General features: G+C 44.8%; 1 protein-coding gene across 1 annotated transcript in view; it reads right to left on the reverse strand.

Moving 5' to 3' along the window:
- Positions 1-574: 574 nt before the first annotated feature.
- Positions 575-17,695, reverse strand: part of TBCC (tubulin folding cofactor C) — a 270,412-nt gene continuing 253,291 nt past the window's right edge. The window contains exon 2 of the mRNA XM_075267169.1: positions 575-587. The gene's annotated coding sequence lies outside the window, so the exon portion shown is untranslated. The remainder of the gene's footprint in view (positions 588-17,695) is intronic.

A 17,695-nucleotide genomic window follows, 5' to 3' on the forward strand; every position in this document is an offset into this window, starting at 1 on the left:
AAGGAAGGCACCGGGCACCGGACCAGCCATCTCTGCAGGTAAGTGGACACCAGGGGGGGCTAAGTAGCCAGAGGATTTAAAAAAAATCCTCTGGCTACTTTAGTGATTCACTACACAGCGTGGATTCTAACAATTATTAGATTCCATGCTGTATAGTGAATAGGATTGCTTTTAAAATCCGATCTCCGATTAATAAAAAAAATCCCATTGACTTGCATTGGGACCGGAATTGGGATCGAGATCGGGTTCGGATGAAAAATGAAATCGGAAATCGGATTTTAAAATCGATCCTGAAAAGTCAAGATCGGCTCAAGCCTAGTTATTAGATATATCAAACTGAAATGGCTGTTGCAAACACCAAAATATTTAGAACTAAAAATGATTAAGATTAATAGGGGGCCCAAACTTTTTCATAGGACTGTACTAGCCAATACATAGGCATTCAAGAAAAAATATATATATTTTTTATAGGCAACATTAACCACAATCACTAGAGATCAGTTCATAACTAACCAAATAGAAGCCAAATTTTTCAAAAATTTTGGGTTTGTAATGCAAGCTTCAAGATGTCGGACTCCATGTGACAGCTAAGGCCCAATCATAGAAGGTGATCTCATACATTGGATGTCACCCAAGGAACGGACCCCAAGGGAGCATGCAATGCAATGGAGATGCCCAAGAGACAGGAGTATAAATGTTTCCTCAACCCCTGGAACTTTGTCTTCATCTTTGTCTGAAGAGACCTCAGACTATAAAAATTTCACTGCTGAATGGTGACAAATTTATTCGATCTTACTCTTTAGGCTGAACCATCCGAACCCAAAATCAAATGACTCTTCAGAGGTTCAACCATCTCTAATGATCACCAGGAAAAATGAATTGTGGGCAACTTTTTTATTCTTTGACATGTCAATACTGGATTAGACTTTAGGAGAAGTTCTAGCTCTCATTGAAGAGACTTCGTGGGTGTATGGAGACGTATTTACTGGAATGCGCCATGGGAAAAAATGTCAACCAGACCTGAGAATCCACCAAAAGAAAGATGAAGCCTTTTATAGACACCTGATTAAGAGACGAAACGGGAGTTCCCTGCGGAAAGCAACACAAACAGCAGGAGAACATACAAACGCCATACAAGATGCTTAGGGAAAATCCTTAACACTTTGTAAAATTGTAACTCCTACTATTATAAATGTGAAAGTTTGGATGTTTGTGAGTTTAGATGTTTGTTCCGCAATCACGCCGCAACGGGCGAACGGATTTCCCTCAAATTTTGCACATACCTAGAATGGCACCGGGAATAAAATATAGGCGGCTCACCATCCACGTTTATTGCCCGGTTGGCCGACTGCGAGCACCGAATTCACGGTCGGTGTAGGCAGCAGGGCCTGAGATAACGTCACAACGTCATACGGCGTGCTGCCCTTGGCCCAGGTGACTGCAGGGGGGAGAGCGACAGAGGCAGAAGCCGGCCGCGGAACGACCTGAAGAAAATGGTGTCCTCCATGCCGGCAGCTGCGAGCCGCACACGCCGCCCGCGCTGGAGCCAGCCCGCGCGCCCTGGAGCGGTGAGTCAGGCGGAACCACGGAGGTGTGAAGGGATAGAGGACGCCTTGCAAGCACCGTATATAGCCGCGTTTGCCAGCCGCGAGGACCGAATTCGCAGTCGTTGTAGGCAGCAGGACCTGCGATGATGTCACAACGTCATATGGCGTGCTGCCATTGGCCCAGGCAACTGCAGAGGGCAGAGTTACAGAGGCACAGGCTGGCTGCGGCTTGACATGAAGAAAATGTTGTCCTGCATGCCGGCAGCCGACAGCCGCACACGCCACCAGCGCCACAGCCCAGCGTGCGCCCTCCAGCGGTCAGTCTGGCGAAACCACGGGGGTGGGAAGGGAATGAAGCGGTGGAAGACAGCATGACACTGAGGCAGATGAAGGGGGGGAGAACGGCTTGACACTGGGCCAGATGAAAGGTGGGGAAGACGCCATGACACTAGGGCAGATGAAGGGGGGGAGAACGGCATGACACTGGGGCATATGAAGGGGGGAGAATGACATGACACTAGGGGAGATGAAGGGGGGGAGAATCGCATGACACTGGAGCAGATGAAGGGGGGGAGAACGGCATGACACTGGGGCAAATGAAGGGGGGAGCACGGCATGACACTGGGGCAGATGAAGGAGGGGGGAGAACGGCATGACACTGGGGCTGAGACGAGGGGACGAGAAACTGTGGTCACATGAAGGGGGGAGTGTAATACACTATGTATTATAGATAGGTTCTTAGGAGCCCTGACAGTGTCATACACTATGTATTACAGATAGGTTCCTAGGAGCCCTGACAGTGTCATACACTATGTTTTATAGATAGGTTCCTAGGAGCCCTGACAGTGTCATACACTATGTTTTATAGATAGGTTCCTAGGAGCCCTGACAGTGTCATACACTATGTTTTATAGATAGGTTCCTAGGAGCCCTGACAGTGTTATACACTATGTTTTATAGATAGGTTCCTAGGAGCCCTGACAGTGTCATACACTATGTTTTATAGATAGGTTCCTAGGAGTCCTGACAGTGTCATACACTATGTTTTATAGATAGGTTCCTAGGAGTCCTGACAGTGTCATACACTATGTTTTATAGATAGGTTCCTAGGAGCCCTGACAGTGATATACACTATGTATTATAGATAGGTTCCTAGGAGCCCTGACAGTGTCATACACTATATGTATTATAGATAGGTTCTTAGGAGTTTTAAGAGTGTTCTGCAATATTCTTTATAGATAGGTTTATAACCCTGACAGTGTTCTACACAAAGGTGTAAGTTGAGGGGGTGCACAGGGTGCAGTCACACCAGGGCCCAGGAGCCTTATGGGGCTCATAAGCACTCGCATCACTATTGAGATTGCAGCTTCCATCTGGCCCATAAGCCAAGGAGATCCACAGATTTTCCTAACCACACTAAAGTTGATTAAAGTTGACACTCCTTAGTACCCAAACCATGTCTATAAAGAATATTCTGTAGGGATGAGGTAGGGGGCCCCGGAGAAAAGATTGCATCGGGGCCCACAAGACTTTACTTATGCCATTGGTGCTAAACTATGTTTTATAGATAGGTTACTTTTGCACACTGCTGTGACTCACTACGATATGATAGATTTGCATCTTTTCCGCAGTCCTACGTAAAATTGCAGACCAAACATTACACTATCAGTATGTTTTGCACAAATTGGCAAATTCAGCTCTGCTACATCTGTGTAAAGATTCTGCTTTCCATCAGTGGACTCCTATGCATCAGTTTTGCAACTATAACCTGTACACTTTACAATGGGATCTAACAACCACATGGTTAAAAAAATTTAAAAAAAATGTCTGATTTTTGGCCTTAACTTAGTATAGCACTGAGACACCGAGGGTCAATATCTTTAATATATATCTAATAATCTGCTATTAAAAGTAAACTAAAAGCGGTTCTAAAAAATTTCCACAGCTCCAAAAACTTCCCCTATCCCTTGATTTTATAGTTCTCTTTCTCCCCCACGTGGTTGTCCGTAGATCTGCAATTCTGGCTTTCCAAAAGATTAACTGTTTTCCATCCCCCGTGATATCCATAACATTAAATCCTAATGCAATTCAAGTGTAACAAATGAATTTAGAACCAAGAAAACTGAACGGTAAAACCAAAGCAAATACAGCAATGTAAACATTACAGGAATAATGGCTGGAGGAAAAAATAATACGTAAAAAAAAAAATCTTCCTCGAACTATTTTTTTCTGTTGTGTTTTTCTTCTTTACCACAAAGTGGAAAGTACATGATGGGAATTTGTTATTGTTTCTGTTTTTAATTAGGGATATGAAGCTTTGTGAGGGATTTAGGCAGAAACTCTCCTAGCGAGTCTGGTGTTATTGACCTCCTGCCCCAACAGCATTGAATTTCCAGGAGTCGAGTTACATTAAAAAAGCAAAGTTACACCATTGGTTTAAATGGTAATTCTGAGCCGCGTCCTTGTGGCCAAACCAAAGGGGTTTTGTGGTAGGCTACTGTTTTGGGATAAGTCAGGGAATAATCACAGACCAGAAAATAGACTTGTGCCTATCCCAATACATGTTCTTACCCTTATAATTCAATGGTACTTACAAAAACATAGACAAAAAGTTGAGCGGAATGTCTGCGACGTCGTCTTCATCTTCTCATTGGGCGATACGTTGGGCATTGAAGGACAGTGATGGGTTATGGCCAGTTGTGTCTGATTTTTACTGGATCCAGTTCCAAATTTACATTGGTACTTAACATTTTTCCCTACTGGACATCCCCTTTAAATCTATGGTACGGAAAATCTGAAATCAGCAAACGGAATACAAATCTGCAACAAAACATTTCAATTGGTGATTGGCCTCAGCGGCCACATGACCTCTGGAAGAGACCCGGCAAAATTGCACCAGAGCAGAAGAATTGGGAGGCGCATGAGGACACCGGAGCATCGGGGACAGGTCAGGATGAATTTTTCTATTTTTTTCAATACACCTGGGCTCATTTAAAAAATTAACAGGGATCCGAGATTGGTTTGTTTGCTGGGACCTCAACACCCGTCATAAAATGTCAGGGCACCTTCATGTATAATTACAGCGCCCAAGTGATCACTGCCAAGGTCAGGGGCACTAAAGCTTCACGGGCTATGGTACGAAAGCTCAGCTGAAGCTAGGTTCACATCTGCATTGGAGTCTCCCTGCACACAGTATTATGCCCCATAGCGGCCCTTGCACACAGTATTATGCCCCACTGTGGACACCCATGAACAATTATAATAATAATCAGAGACCCAAGGGGGGGAGACAAACATAAAAAAACAATGTTACTTACCTATCCTTGGCTCCGCTGTACTCCCCTTTGATGTCAACCATCCTCAATGACGTACAGGACGTCACATGACCTGGGCCTGCGTCGCGACTCATAAGGACGCAGGCCCTGGTCATGTGAGATCAGGGACGTCAAACTAGTAGGCCCGGAGCCAGGAGAGGTAAGTAAATGGGGCCCTTTACCAACTCCAACGCAGATTCCACCTAAAATTCCACTGGTTTTATACTGAAACCCAACAGACACATGGTGGACCCCATTATAGTCTAGGGGGTCTGTGGGTGTCCACTGGTAACCACTTTTTTAGCAGACAGGCTCTCGTTTGGGTCCCTATGTGGACATGAATGATGGAGAGACCAACACTAGTGTAAGCCTAGCCTTGCAATTTCTCTTCACAACCAGCAGCCGCATCACATTGATACCTTTTAGCAGCATTTACAGTCCCCTTTCCTTTTCTATCTGGCCTAGACCACCATGAAGACTTCTTCATGAAGTCATCATTTCCATCCCCTGTCGGTTCCCCCTATATAGTAATGATGCCCCCTTTTGTGCAGCCACTTCCCTCCATGACTATACACTGCTGACTAACTGCTGTTTTTGCCAATAAAGGGCTAATTTTCTCCTTTCTGACAGTGGGAGGTTGTGTATCATAAATCTCACTCTAGTGCACCAGAGGGCAAGGCTCATGAATTTACGATGCACAGACTCTCAGCCATCAAAGGAGATCAGAAAGGAGATCAAAGAATTATAACCATCCATAGGGTGCTGAGGTTGACTTGTGGCCCCTCTGGCTTCTAGGCTCCATTGCTGCTATGACTACTGCAACCCCTATAGTTATAACAGTGGGCAAGATGATGGCTTTAATACCTGCTACATTCCTGCGACAACCGCCCATCTTGGAATAACATAACTGGGAACGGGATAACACCCAACTGCAAGTAATACATTTACAAGAAGAAATTTTGAGCAGTGCTTTGTAGGTGCCGACCGCTACCAGGGGTCTTAACCAACCTTTTCTATGCTTTTGTATACAGTGGAGGGGCGCCCACTCTGGGTTTTCAAGAAAGTGGGAGGGGCTAGCTGTTACTTAGGGGAGGTTGATGTAGCAGCAAGTGGTCAAATGGGTCCCTATTATGCCAATAGACAGCCAAATACTGGACATGCCTCTTCCATACCAATAGATAGAAAGAGGGACAGAATGTGCGCCCCAGGACAAATCTAGCCCCACCCACTTATACACTGACTCCGCCCATTCTCATCCATTTGTTCTATGTGCCACCACTCAATATAATCCTCTTACAGTCACCCGACCATTTAATGCCCCCGCATTATAAGGTTCCCCTCCAATTGCCCCACAGTATGAAGAAACTAGAGGAAGACATTAAACTGGGGTAGCGGGGGGGGGACATTAAATCGTGGGGGTAGTATGATAGGGACATTAAAATGGGGCGGCTGGAGGAGGACATTAAACACAGGGCAACTAGAATCAGACATGTCCCCCTGTAGCTACCCCCATGGTTTAATGTCCTCATCCAGCGAACCCCACTGTTTAATGTCCCCCTCCATCTGCCCCCAGTTTAATGCCCCCCCCCCCCCTCCATCTGCCCTCCTATTTTAAAGGGATTCTATCATTAAAATGAATTTTTTTGTCCCTAACACGTAGGAATATCCTTAAGAAAGGCTATTATTCTCCTACCTTTAGATGTCTTCTCCGCGCCGCCGTTCAGTTTCTTCCGTATGCAAATGAGTTCTCTTGCAGCACTGGGGGCGGTCCCCAGTGCTCAAACAGCACTGGGGGTGTCCCCAAAGCTACAAGAGAACTCTCCATCTTCATCTGGATCAGCCTCTTTCCACATCTTCTTCCGGCGCTGGGGGGTCAAACTTCTACGCATGCGCAGTCGGCTCTGCACATGCCCGCGGCAGAGCTGGCATGTGCATGCATAGAAGTTTGACTTCCAGCGTGGAAGAAGACGCAGAGAGAGGCCATTCCAGAAGAAGATGGAGACGGTGCTGGAGATTTTTCTCGCAGCATTGGGGATGCCCCCGTGCTCATACATACATACCTCCCACCAACCGGGACAGTGGGACAGGACCCAGAATCCAGGAATGTTCCGCTGAACCCAGGACAGTTGGGAGGTGTGTGCTCCTATTGCAACATAGAAAACAAGAATGGCTACAGAGTCCTAGTGAACACAACTCTGTATGCTCCTATGATCTGCAGCTGTCCCTCAATAGTCACCACTGGAAACTGTGCTACAAAGAGGTGCAATGGAGCACTAGCCTGTTTATATGATATCGTGTGTTGACAAAACGGATATAATATAGCAATTATAGAGAGAAACAGGCATCTGAAGAGTGTTGTCTGACAGCAGGGCACTCCATGAAGAGGGTTACCCAAAAGTGATACAGTAAAATTTAGGTACCACTAGTTAAAAATTCTGTGTGTCCTGGAGAGAAACTCTGCTAATTGTTAGGTGTACTTCCCCAGTCTGCCACTAGATGGTGATATCATCAAGCTAAACATTCAGCTCATAGTGCAAGGACAGAGCTGTGACCCTGACCCTGACCCTGCAACAGCACATGTGTGTAATGTCACACCCGTGTAAGGTCACACCTATGTACATAGCACAAAGAACTATCGCCAATTTGCAAATCTGGGAGATATAACTGGTGTCGCATCAACTCTTTATATTACTATTTTATTTGGTTCAGGATTGGACACATTTTTCGGGTTTTATATTATGTTGTTTTTCTTTTTCCATGTTTTTTTATTTCTATTAATATCTGAAAAAATGTGAACAAAAAAGGAGAGGAAATGTGTCTGGTTTTCATATTTTTCTTTTTTTTTTTTTTTTTTAAATATCACAAAGTGCTACTAAAGAAAAAAAAAAAAAAGTTAAATAGTTTTCCCTCTCCATTACAGTCTTTTATATGACGGTGACCCATGTTATTGAGTCACCGGGGGCCAGGCTGGAAACTGTGACATGGGCGTGGTAGTGGCGTTTTGTTGCCTATTTGTTTTCCTTATTTCTTTGGTATCTGGGGTTGATACATCCTCTAGTTCTCGATTGAGTAGGTATTCGATCGAATACTACAGTATTCGAAATACTCGTACTCGATCGAGTACCACTCGCTATTCGAATGTAAAAGTTTGATGCAGAACCAGCATTGATTGGCCAAATGCTATACAGTCGGCCAATCAACGCTGGTTCTTCTCCTACCTTTAGAAGTCTTCTCCCTGCGCAGCGTCCCCGCGGCGTCTTCCAGCTCTGAATTCACTCTGCCAGGCATCAGGCCTGGGTAGAGCCGACTGCGCATGTCTGCTTGTAGTGCGGGCATGCGCAGTCGGCTCTGCCCAGGCCCGATGCCTGGCAGAGTGAATTCAGAGCCGGAAGACGCCGCGGGGACGCTGCGCAGGGAGAAGACTTCTCGGAGGATCCAGCCCGACCCTCACTCGTGGACTTGGTAAGTATAATTTGATCGAACGTTGCCTACCCCTGAAATGAGCATTTTCCCCCCATAGACTATAATAGGGTTCGATATTCGATTCGAGTAGTCGAATATTGAGGGGCTACTCGAAACAAATATCGAACCTCGAACATTTTACTGTTCGCTCATCTCTATTCATGATGGCTGCAGCTTCTTCCCTGTGCCATGACGTCATGGGACTGGGACTATGAATTGGGCTGTGCTGCAGATGGGCGAACCCCAATATATCAAATTGTTCAGTTTTGTATGAAACAAATAGAGATTTGTCTATGGTGAATTAAAAAGGCCACCACATTATACTTTGGGGTATCTTCATCTTAGGGTCTCAGTGGTGCCATAGGCACTTTAGGATACCTATGAGACTGCTGGTGGCCCAATCACAGGCCTCTGCAGTGACCCCGGGCAAGTGATCCTACTGAGGAGGCAGAGAGAGAGAGCACCAGACACCATGAAGAGGCCCAAAAGAAAAGATAGTATACATATTATTTTTTGGTTTCTACACCTCCCCTGGGCCTCTACATATTACACTCTGGGGACCCCGGGGTATAATAATGTCACTTACACATTGATATAACTTTGACTGTGTTTGACTAGAGAACTAGAATTGGAAATAGGTTACTAGGAGCCCCAATGAAAGCCGATATAAGGTGTGGTATGTACCGAACTTGTTTGGCCTGAAACAAATCTTGGACACCAGCCACCCGACCCTGGAATGAATCCTGAGAGGTTCGTCCATCTGAAGTTACGATATGTGTGGTGTTGTGCTTGATATTCAGTGAAATGGCTGCAATGGACACCCAGTCCGCTGCAGTCTCTTCATCCAGTTGATATGTTGGGGTGCCGGATGTCGGACTCCCTCTTCTCACTGCATACATATTGATAACCCATGCTAAGGAAATCTGGTTGGTGGCTCTGCAATGTATAGCTGCTGCAGCAGTTTACGTCCTAGGTGGTCCTACTGGACCCTGAAAAATTTATCTGACGCTCCTACCCTTAATTCTTAAAGAAAAAAAAGTATGGCTCACAGACCACTTCTCAATTCGGTTTTGATGCTGCCCGGTCATACAGGAATGATCTAGAAATGACTCCTCAGTCTTGTGATCTGGCATCTCCATATGTTTCCTGTGTACAGATGGGGACTGAGCAGCATTGAAACTGGAGTGACGAGTGGATGAGGTTGGAAAAAGACCTAGGCCCATCAAGTCCAACCTATAACCCTACCGTGTTGATCCCGGGGCAAGACTGATGTCAGTTGCTCCACATCAGGGGAAAAAACTTCTTTGCATCTTACTATGCCTTCTTTTCCTCCAGGGTTAGGGGGATATTGTCACTCCTTGGGGAGAGACCACCATATACAGTCCTATGAAAAAGTTTGGGCACCCCTATTAATCTTAATCATTTTTTGTTCTAAATATTTTGGTGTTTGCAACAGCCATTTCAGTTTGATATATCTAATAACTGATGGACACAGTAATATTTCAGGGTTGAAATGAGGTTTATTGTACTAACAGAAAATGTGCAATATGCATTAAACCAAAATTTGACCGGTGCAAAAGTATGGGCACCCTTATCATTTTATTGATTTGAATTCCCCTAACTACTTTTTACTGACTTACTGAAGCACAAAATTGGTTTTGTAACCTCAGTGAGCTTTGAACTTCATAGCCAGATGTATCCAATCATGAGAAAAGGTATTTAAGGTGGCCAATTGCAAGTTGATCTCCTATTTGAATCTCCTCTGAAGAGTGGCATCATGGGCTACTCAAAACAACTCTCAAATGATCTGAAAACAAAGATTGTTCAACATAGTTGTTCAGGGGAAGGATACAAAAGGTTGTCTCAGAGATTTAACCTGTCAGTTTCCACTGTGAGGAACATAGTAAGGAAATGGAAGACCACAGGGACAGTTCTTGTTAAGCCCAGAAGTGGCAGGCCAAGAAAAATATCAGAAAGGCAGAGAAGAAGAATGGTGAGAACAGTCAAGGACAATCCACAGACCACCTCCAAAGAGCTGCAGCATCATCTTGCTGCAGATGGTGTCACTGTGCATCGGTCAACTATACAGCGCACTTTGCACAAGGAGAAGCTGTATGGGAGAGTGATGAGAAAGAAGCCGTTTCTGCACGTACGCCACAAATAGAGTTGCCTGAGGTATGAAAAAGCACATTTGGACAAGGCAGCTTCATTTTGGAAACAAAAATTGAGTTGTTTGGTTATAAAAAAAGGCGTTATGCATGGCGTCCAAAAAGAAACAGCATTCCAAGAAAAACACATGCTACCCACTGTAAAATTTGGTGGAGGTTCCATCATGCTTTGGGGCTGTGTGGCCAATGCCGGCATCGGGAATCTTGTTAAAGTTGAGAGTCGCATGGATTCCACTCAGTATCAGCAGATTCTTGAGAATAATGTTCAAGAATCAGTGACGAAGTTGAAGTTACGCCGGGGATGGATATTTCAGCAAGACAATGATCCAAAACACCGCTCCAAATCCTCAGGCATTCATGCAGAGGAACAATTACAATGTTCTGGAATGGCCATCCCAGTCCCCAGACCTGAATATCATTGAACATCTGTGGGATGATTTGAAGCGGGCTGTCCATGCTCGGCGACCATCTAACTTAACTGAACTTGAATTGTTTGTCCAAAATACCTTTATCCAGGATCCAGGAACTGATTAAAAGGTACAGGAAGCGACTAGAGGCTGTTATCTTTGCAAAAGGAGGATCTACTAAATATTAATGTCACTTTTCTGTTGAGGTGCCCATACTTTTGCACCGGTCAAATTTTGGTTTAATGCATATTGCACATTTTCTGTTAGTACAATAAACCTCATTTCAATCCTGAAATATTACTGTGTCCATCAGTTATTAGATATATCAAACTGAAATGGCTGTTATAAACACCAAAATATTTAGAACTAAAAATGATTAAGATTAATAGGGGTGCCCAAACTTTTTCATAGGACTGTAGGTGTGTGGAGACTTATTAAGCCTTTAGCACTCCACTTTGCAAGGGACCATGGGAAGAATATGCAAATCTGTCTTCCATGATGTAATTAGGAAGTCAGGTGCCTCAGTGTTGTAAACCAATAGAGGGCGCTCACTGGAATGTGCAAGCCTGTCTTCCCTGATGTAATTAGGAAGACAGAATCTCAGTGATATGGCCCAATAAAGGCTGCTACCTTTAACATCATGCTCGACCTTCCAAGAGGCCTTTGTTTTGCAATGATGCTGGGATTATTACCAGGTATAGTCTCTCAACCGAGGACGGCCGTTTCGATGTTATTGCATCTCGTCAGCCCGGTGTAGAGAAGACTATAACCTGGTAGAGGTGAGAGGCTTAGGGTGCATTCACACTGAGTAAACGCTAGCTTATTCTGAACGTAAAACACGTTCAGAATAAGCGGCGTCTAAAGCAGCTCCATTCATTTCTATGGGAGCGGGGATACGAGCGCTCCCCATAGAAATGAATGGGCTGCTTCTTTCACTCCGTGCAGTCCCATTGAAGTGAATGGGGAGTGCCGGCGTGTATGCTCCGGCATGAGCAGAGCTTGCCGTATACGCCGGCACTCCCCATTCACTTCAATGGGACTGCACGGAGTGAAAGAAGCAGCCCATTCATTTCTATGGGGAGCGCTCGTATCCCCGCTCCCATAGAAATGAATGGAGCTGCTTTAGACGCCGCTTATTCTGAATGTGTTTTACGTTCAGAATAAGCTAGCGTTTACTCAGTGTGAATTCACCCTTAGACAGGGTTAGGGGGATATCGTCACTCCTTTATTGGGCCATATCACTGAGATTCTGTCTTCCTAATTACATCAGGGAAGACAGGCTTGCACATTCCAGTGAGCGCCCTCTATTGGTTTGCAACACTGAGGCACCTGACTTCCTAATTACATCATGGAAGACAGATTTGCATACTCTTCCCATGGTTCTTTTCCTCCAGTCTATTACAGCAGTCCCCAACACGCTCCATAGATAAGGACCAGGCCGTTGTTTGTTTTTTTTTGCCGATCTGCAGGGCGGCGGGCTAGCCTCAGTCTTAGCTGGATACTTCGCGCTAGGCCACATTACTATGATAATGTATAAACTGTCAGGTAGCGTGGCGTCCTGTGGCTGTTAAGGCTTAGCGTGAAGTTTCCAACCTCAGAGTCTAGCGATTCGCCATGTCTGGTCAGATGCTTGTGTCACGTTCGCCTGCCCCATAGAGGATCCCAGTGGAAAACCTTTCCATTCACACAGTGGAGCCCATCTATAACCCCGCCCCATATGACCAAATCCCCGCCTCTGCCTCACTCCACCAGGCCATGAGAAAATGGTCTTGCTTGAAGCCGGTCCCTGGTGCAAAAAAGGTTTGGGACTTCTGGTCTATTGGATACTTTAAACTCTCATTTGTTTTGCAAGAAACCCCTTTAAATAATGCCTACGGTTGCCACTAGGGGAAGTTTAGATGCTGACTGTATATTCATCTATTACATAACTCTGTATACAGTAAGTACATAAACTCCCCCTAGTGGTGGCTGCAGGCAGACTGAATGTTGTCACTTTATCATCTAGCTCCATACAAGGGATGTTTAGCTTTGCAACAAAAAATGGGAACATTAGGAAATGGATCGGGTTTTTCGACTTGTGTAGATTTTTTAAAGATTTGCGTATACTATACCAAATGTGACTTTTAGGTTTACCGATCCCCCATATTTGCTCACAGATATAAGCAAGAAGACATGACACTAAGCAGCCGCCAACCACCATATAATACCATACAAAGGCTACCCTAAATATTGTACTTGTGGTAATAAATGTGCACTGTGTCACATCCTGAAAGGATGGTTCGATGTGATTTTCTATCTCTATAGAAATAGATGCTAAAATTCTCAAATATGTGGAAAATTCTGTTTACTTTCACATTAGTGGGCGCTGTACGTGCCCATTACAGTCCCACCCTAAACAGTTCTGGATGTTACAGTATAGGATTTACCATAGGAGTATGAATGGTCGGGGTGCGGTATAAGGGAAATCCTGACAGTTTGCAGATTGTTGCATTTTATTGACAACTTTTTTTAAAAAAAAAAGGACAAAAAAACCTTGAAATGAATAAGAAAAAAAAAACATTAAGAAAAATACAAAGCTACTTATCAGCCCGAAAGATTGATATAGGCAGTCAAAAGTCACAATCGTGCAGACAAAGTAGAGATTCATATTCTCCTGGTCTGACTGGAAACAAGGGGTGGGGCTTAAAGGGATTTTCCACGACATAGTCACTGATGGCATATCCCGTATCCTTAGATTAGCAGGGGCCTAATGCCAGGGAACCCCCACGAACCGCTCACTTCTGCTTTACAGGCCACGTAATGTCACATTCATCGGTCAAATGTCCGGTCCACACAATAGGGTGAGCTGCAATACCAAGCACGGCCTCTATACAATGTGCGGCGCTATGCTTGGTAAGTAGTGAAGAGATCGTAGCTCTGACTGAACAGTGCAGACTCTTCGGAAGGGGTGTCAGAGCCTGGATGGTCTTGAAATGATGATCTACCTACCTAAGGGTAGGTCATCAATTATTAAGCCTGGAAAATCCCTTTAACTAAAGGAAACTGATTAGGCTTGAATCCCAGTTACGCTAAGTTCACACCTGCGTTCGGGTTTCCGTTCAGGAAGTTCCGAACCGAAACCTAATCCGCTTAAAAAAGTGGTTACCTTCGGAAAAGTGCGGACTCCATAGACTATAATGAGTTCCAACGAGTTTCTGCCCAAAAAGGGCAGAAGAGGCGGAGAGAAACGCGATGAGTGCAGGACCTTTTTCTCCACATTTGTAAAGCGGAATAGAGAATGGAATCCCCAAACGGAGACTGGGCGCAGGTGTGAACCGAGCCTTAGAGACATAGGGTGTATTTTCTAACTATTCAAAACTTTAGATTTTTAGAACTTTATTCTTTAGATCTAGACAGAGAGTAAAGTATTAGACTCTGTTCACACTTCCTTCATTCATTACAAAGCCATGATAGCGCAACTTGGTTTGTTTATGGATCCCAATGAATCCTATGGGGTCATCTAACTTATAATGAGGCATGTCAAGTTTTCTTTAAAAATTACTGGAAGCTCTGATGGAAATTAAAAAAATGCTAATGTGAACAAAGCTTAAAGTGATCCTATCATTAAAACTCAATTTTTTGTCCCTAACTCGTAGGAATAGCCTTAAGAAAGACTATTCTTCTCCTACCTTTAGATGTCTTCTCCGCGCTGCCGTTCAGTATAAATCCTGTTTTTTGTCGGTATGCAAATGAGTTCTCTCGCAGCACTGGAGGCGGTCCTCAGCGCTCAAACAGCACTGGGGGGCGTCCCCAATGCTGCGAGAGAACTCTCCAGCACCGCCTCCATCTTCTTCAGGAATGGGCTCTCTTCGCGTCTTCTTCCGGTGCTGGCTTCAAACTTCTAGGCCTCGGGCTTAGGGCATAGCCGATTGCGCAAAAAAAACGGCCACTTACACAGTATTGTAAGTCGCCATTATCTTGTGGCCGGCAGGCATGCGCAGTCGGCTGCCCGAGGCCTAGAGGTTTGAAGCCAGCGCCGCAAGAAGACGCGAAGAGAGCCCGTTCCTGAAGAAGATGGAGGTGGCACTAGAGAGTTCTCTCACAGCATTGGGGACGCCCCCAGTGCTGTTTGAGTGCTGAGGACCGCCCCCAGTGCTGCGAGAGAACTCATTTGCATACCGATGAAAACCGGGATTTATACCGAACGGCAGCAAAGAGAAGACATCTAAAGGTAGGAGAAGAATAGTCTTACTTAAGGCTATTCCTATGTGTAACCGACAAAAAATTCGATTTTAATGGTAGAATCCCTTTAAGGGTATGTTCACATGGAGGAATTTTGCCTGAAATATGCCTCTTGTCAATCCAGCAAGAAGTAGATGAAGATTTTTTTCAGCTTGCAGAAAAATAAGTGCCATGCTCGACCTTCAGGCAGATTTCACCGAAGAACTTCCATTGAATTGAATGGGAGGCTGAAAAATACCGCCGGGCCGATGCAGAATTTGCGTATCTGGTTCCTGGTATTTTTGACAACAAGCAATAGCTCCGTATGCAAAGCTATTCTTGCAATGCAATTTTTTGGGAAACAGATCAGTTCTATTGTAGCTGCCATGGCTCAGTTAGAAACACTGATGTGAACAGAGCCTAAAAGGACACCGACCTATTATCCAAACATCATTACTTGTCTTATCTACAGTGAAAAGGTTTTGGCCTCCCATGTCCTCCGCTGGTCCTTACTCCCTCTCAGTATATAGGAGATGAATACTCAACCAATCAGTGGCCAGTCATTGGCTAAGCAGCCATTTCCTGTGTGTCGACAGGGCAACAGGAAGTAGAGACTAGAAGGGGACCCGGTACGCCTCCAACCAGAAACGGTAAGGACGAAGTGTGCACCACTTAACCCTATATCGAACTGTGACCAGACTTGGCAGACAGTAGTGACTGTTTTGGGCAAGTCACTGAATCTTATGGTAGACTAGTGCCATTGTTTGAGTGACACAGAAGCAGTGGACCCATAGAAAACACATCACGAGTAAATTCATACAGAACATCCACGCAGACGCAGCCATGCTTTTCGAGAGCCCACCTATGGGCCACTTGTGACATCCAAATGGCTGAATTTTTGATATGTTATAAACAGTAAAGTTATAGGTGAATCCTTAGTAAAGTCACCACTATCAGTATGTGTACATGTGCCTAAGGCCACAGAGTCCATTGGGCTCAGCTTTATGAACTTTTTATACAGTACAGTGACATAAGCTGGCCATAGACTGATTTTTTCCCCTCTTCCAACTAGGGTCCCAATGTTTTTGTTTCTTATCATTGGGATACTTATCGATACAAGAAAATGGCCGCTTACACGGTAACTGCATGTGCAGTTTGAACCCAGCGCCGGAAGAAGACACGAAGAGAGGCTGTTCCAGATAAGGATGGAGGCGGGGCTGGAGAGTACTCTCGCAGCATTGGGGACGCCCCCAGTGCTGCGAGAGAACTCATTTGCATACCGACCAAAACCGGGATTTATACCGAACGGCGGTGCGGAGAAGACATCTAAAGGTAGGAGAAGAATAGCTTTTCTTAAGGCTATTCCGACGTGGTAGGCAGAAAAAATACAATTTTAATGATAGAATCCCTTTAACATTCCTTTCCGCTATAGGGGTATAAAGACTGATGGCATATCACTGGGACCATGATGGCGAACCTATGGCACGCGTGCCAGAGGTGGCACTCAGGAGTCCTTTCTGTGGACACCCATCTGTGGTACAGATTACACTGGGTGGAGCCCACTGTGGAGCAAATTGTACTGTGTATCGGCCACTGTGGAGCAAATTGTACTGTATATCGACCACTGTGGAGCAGATCGTACTGTGTGTGGGCCCTTCACTATTTTCAATCACACAGTATCTGTTTTATAGATAACAAGTGATATTATTACAGATTGTCCGTAATTGTCCACAATTGTGGATCCGCACAGTATTAAGATTAAATTACCTTGTTGGCATTTTGTAATAAATTAGTGGTTTTTGGGTTGCAGTTTGGGCACTCGGTCTCTAAAAGGTTCGCCATGACTGCACTAGGACATGACACCCATATCCAAATAGCATGGAAGGTAATGGCACATAAGTGATAGCTCTGCTTTTTCCACCTGATCATCTATAGGCAAAAACATGATGGCACAACGATTATTTAGTGACCTTACCCTCTCCTTCTACCATCTGAAAAGGGATCGCTGGACTTGGAGTTTTAAGAATATTGCCTAGATGATTTGAGGATCTTAAGATCCTTACACTGGGTTCACACTAGCACCGGGATCCAAACAGCAGAGAGCCAGTCCGCTAAAACAGCAGTTATACACAGAGCCCGGAGGACACCATTGGCTATAATGGGATCCGTCAAGTCTCTGCCGTTTTGAAACAGAAAGCAAAGGAGAAAAAAAATCCTCCGTGCAGATGTGAACCCATTGTTCCGCCATCACAGAAAAGAATCAGATTTGTCTTTTCCCTATGGAGAGGTGACAACTGTCTCATTCCCGGGACCCAACCAATTGTCAGAACGGGGTCCCATGTTTCAGTGGAACGTATGCTCTGTCATTCAATCTCTATGGACCTTAGTCCAGTACAGTGCTTGGTCATCTTTGCAAACAGAGGACATGGGAACCCCATTCTCATAGTTGGGGGTCCTAATGGTAAGCCATAAAACAATCAGACACTTGTGACCTCATTGGATAAGATAGGACTCTGGGAAAAAAACTTTCAATTTCTTGTGACGGGTTCATTGTTTCGGTACCCCATTCTTAACCATTAGCACTAACAATCATGTAG

Source organism: Leptodactylus fuscus, chromosome 3 (genome assembly GCF_031893055.1).
Source record: "Leptodactylus fuscus isolate aLepFus1 chromosome 3, aLepFus1.hap2, whole genome shotgun sequence".
NCBI classification, from domain to species: Eukaryota; Metazoa; Chordata; class Amphibia; order Anura; family Leptodactylidae; genus Leptodactylus; species Leptodactylus fuscus.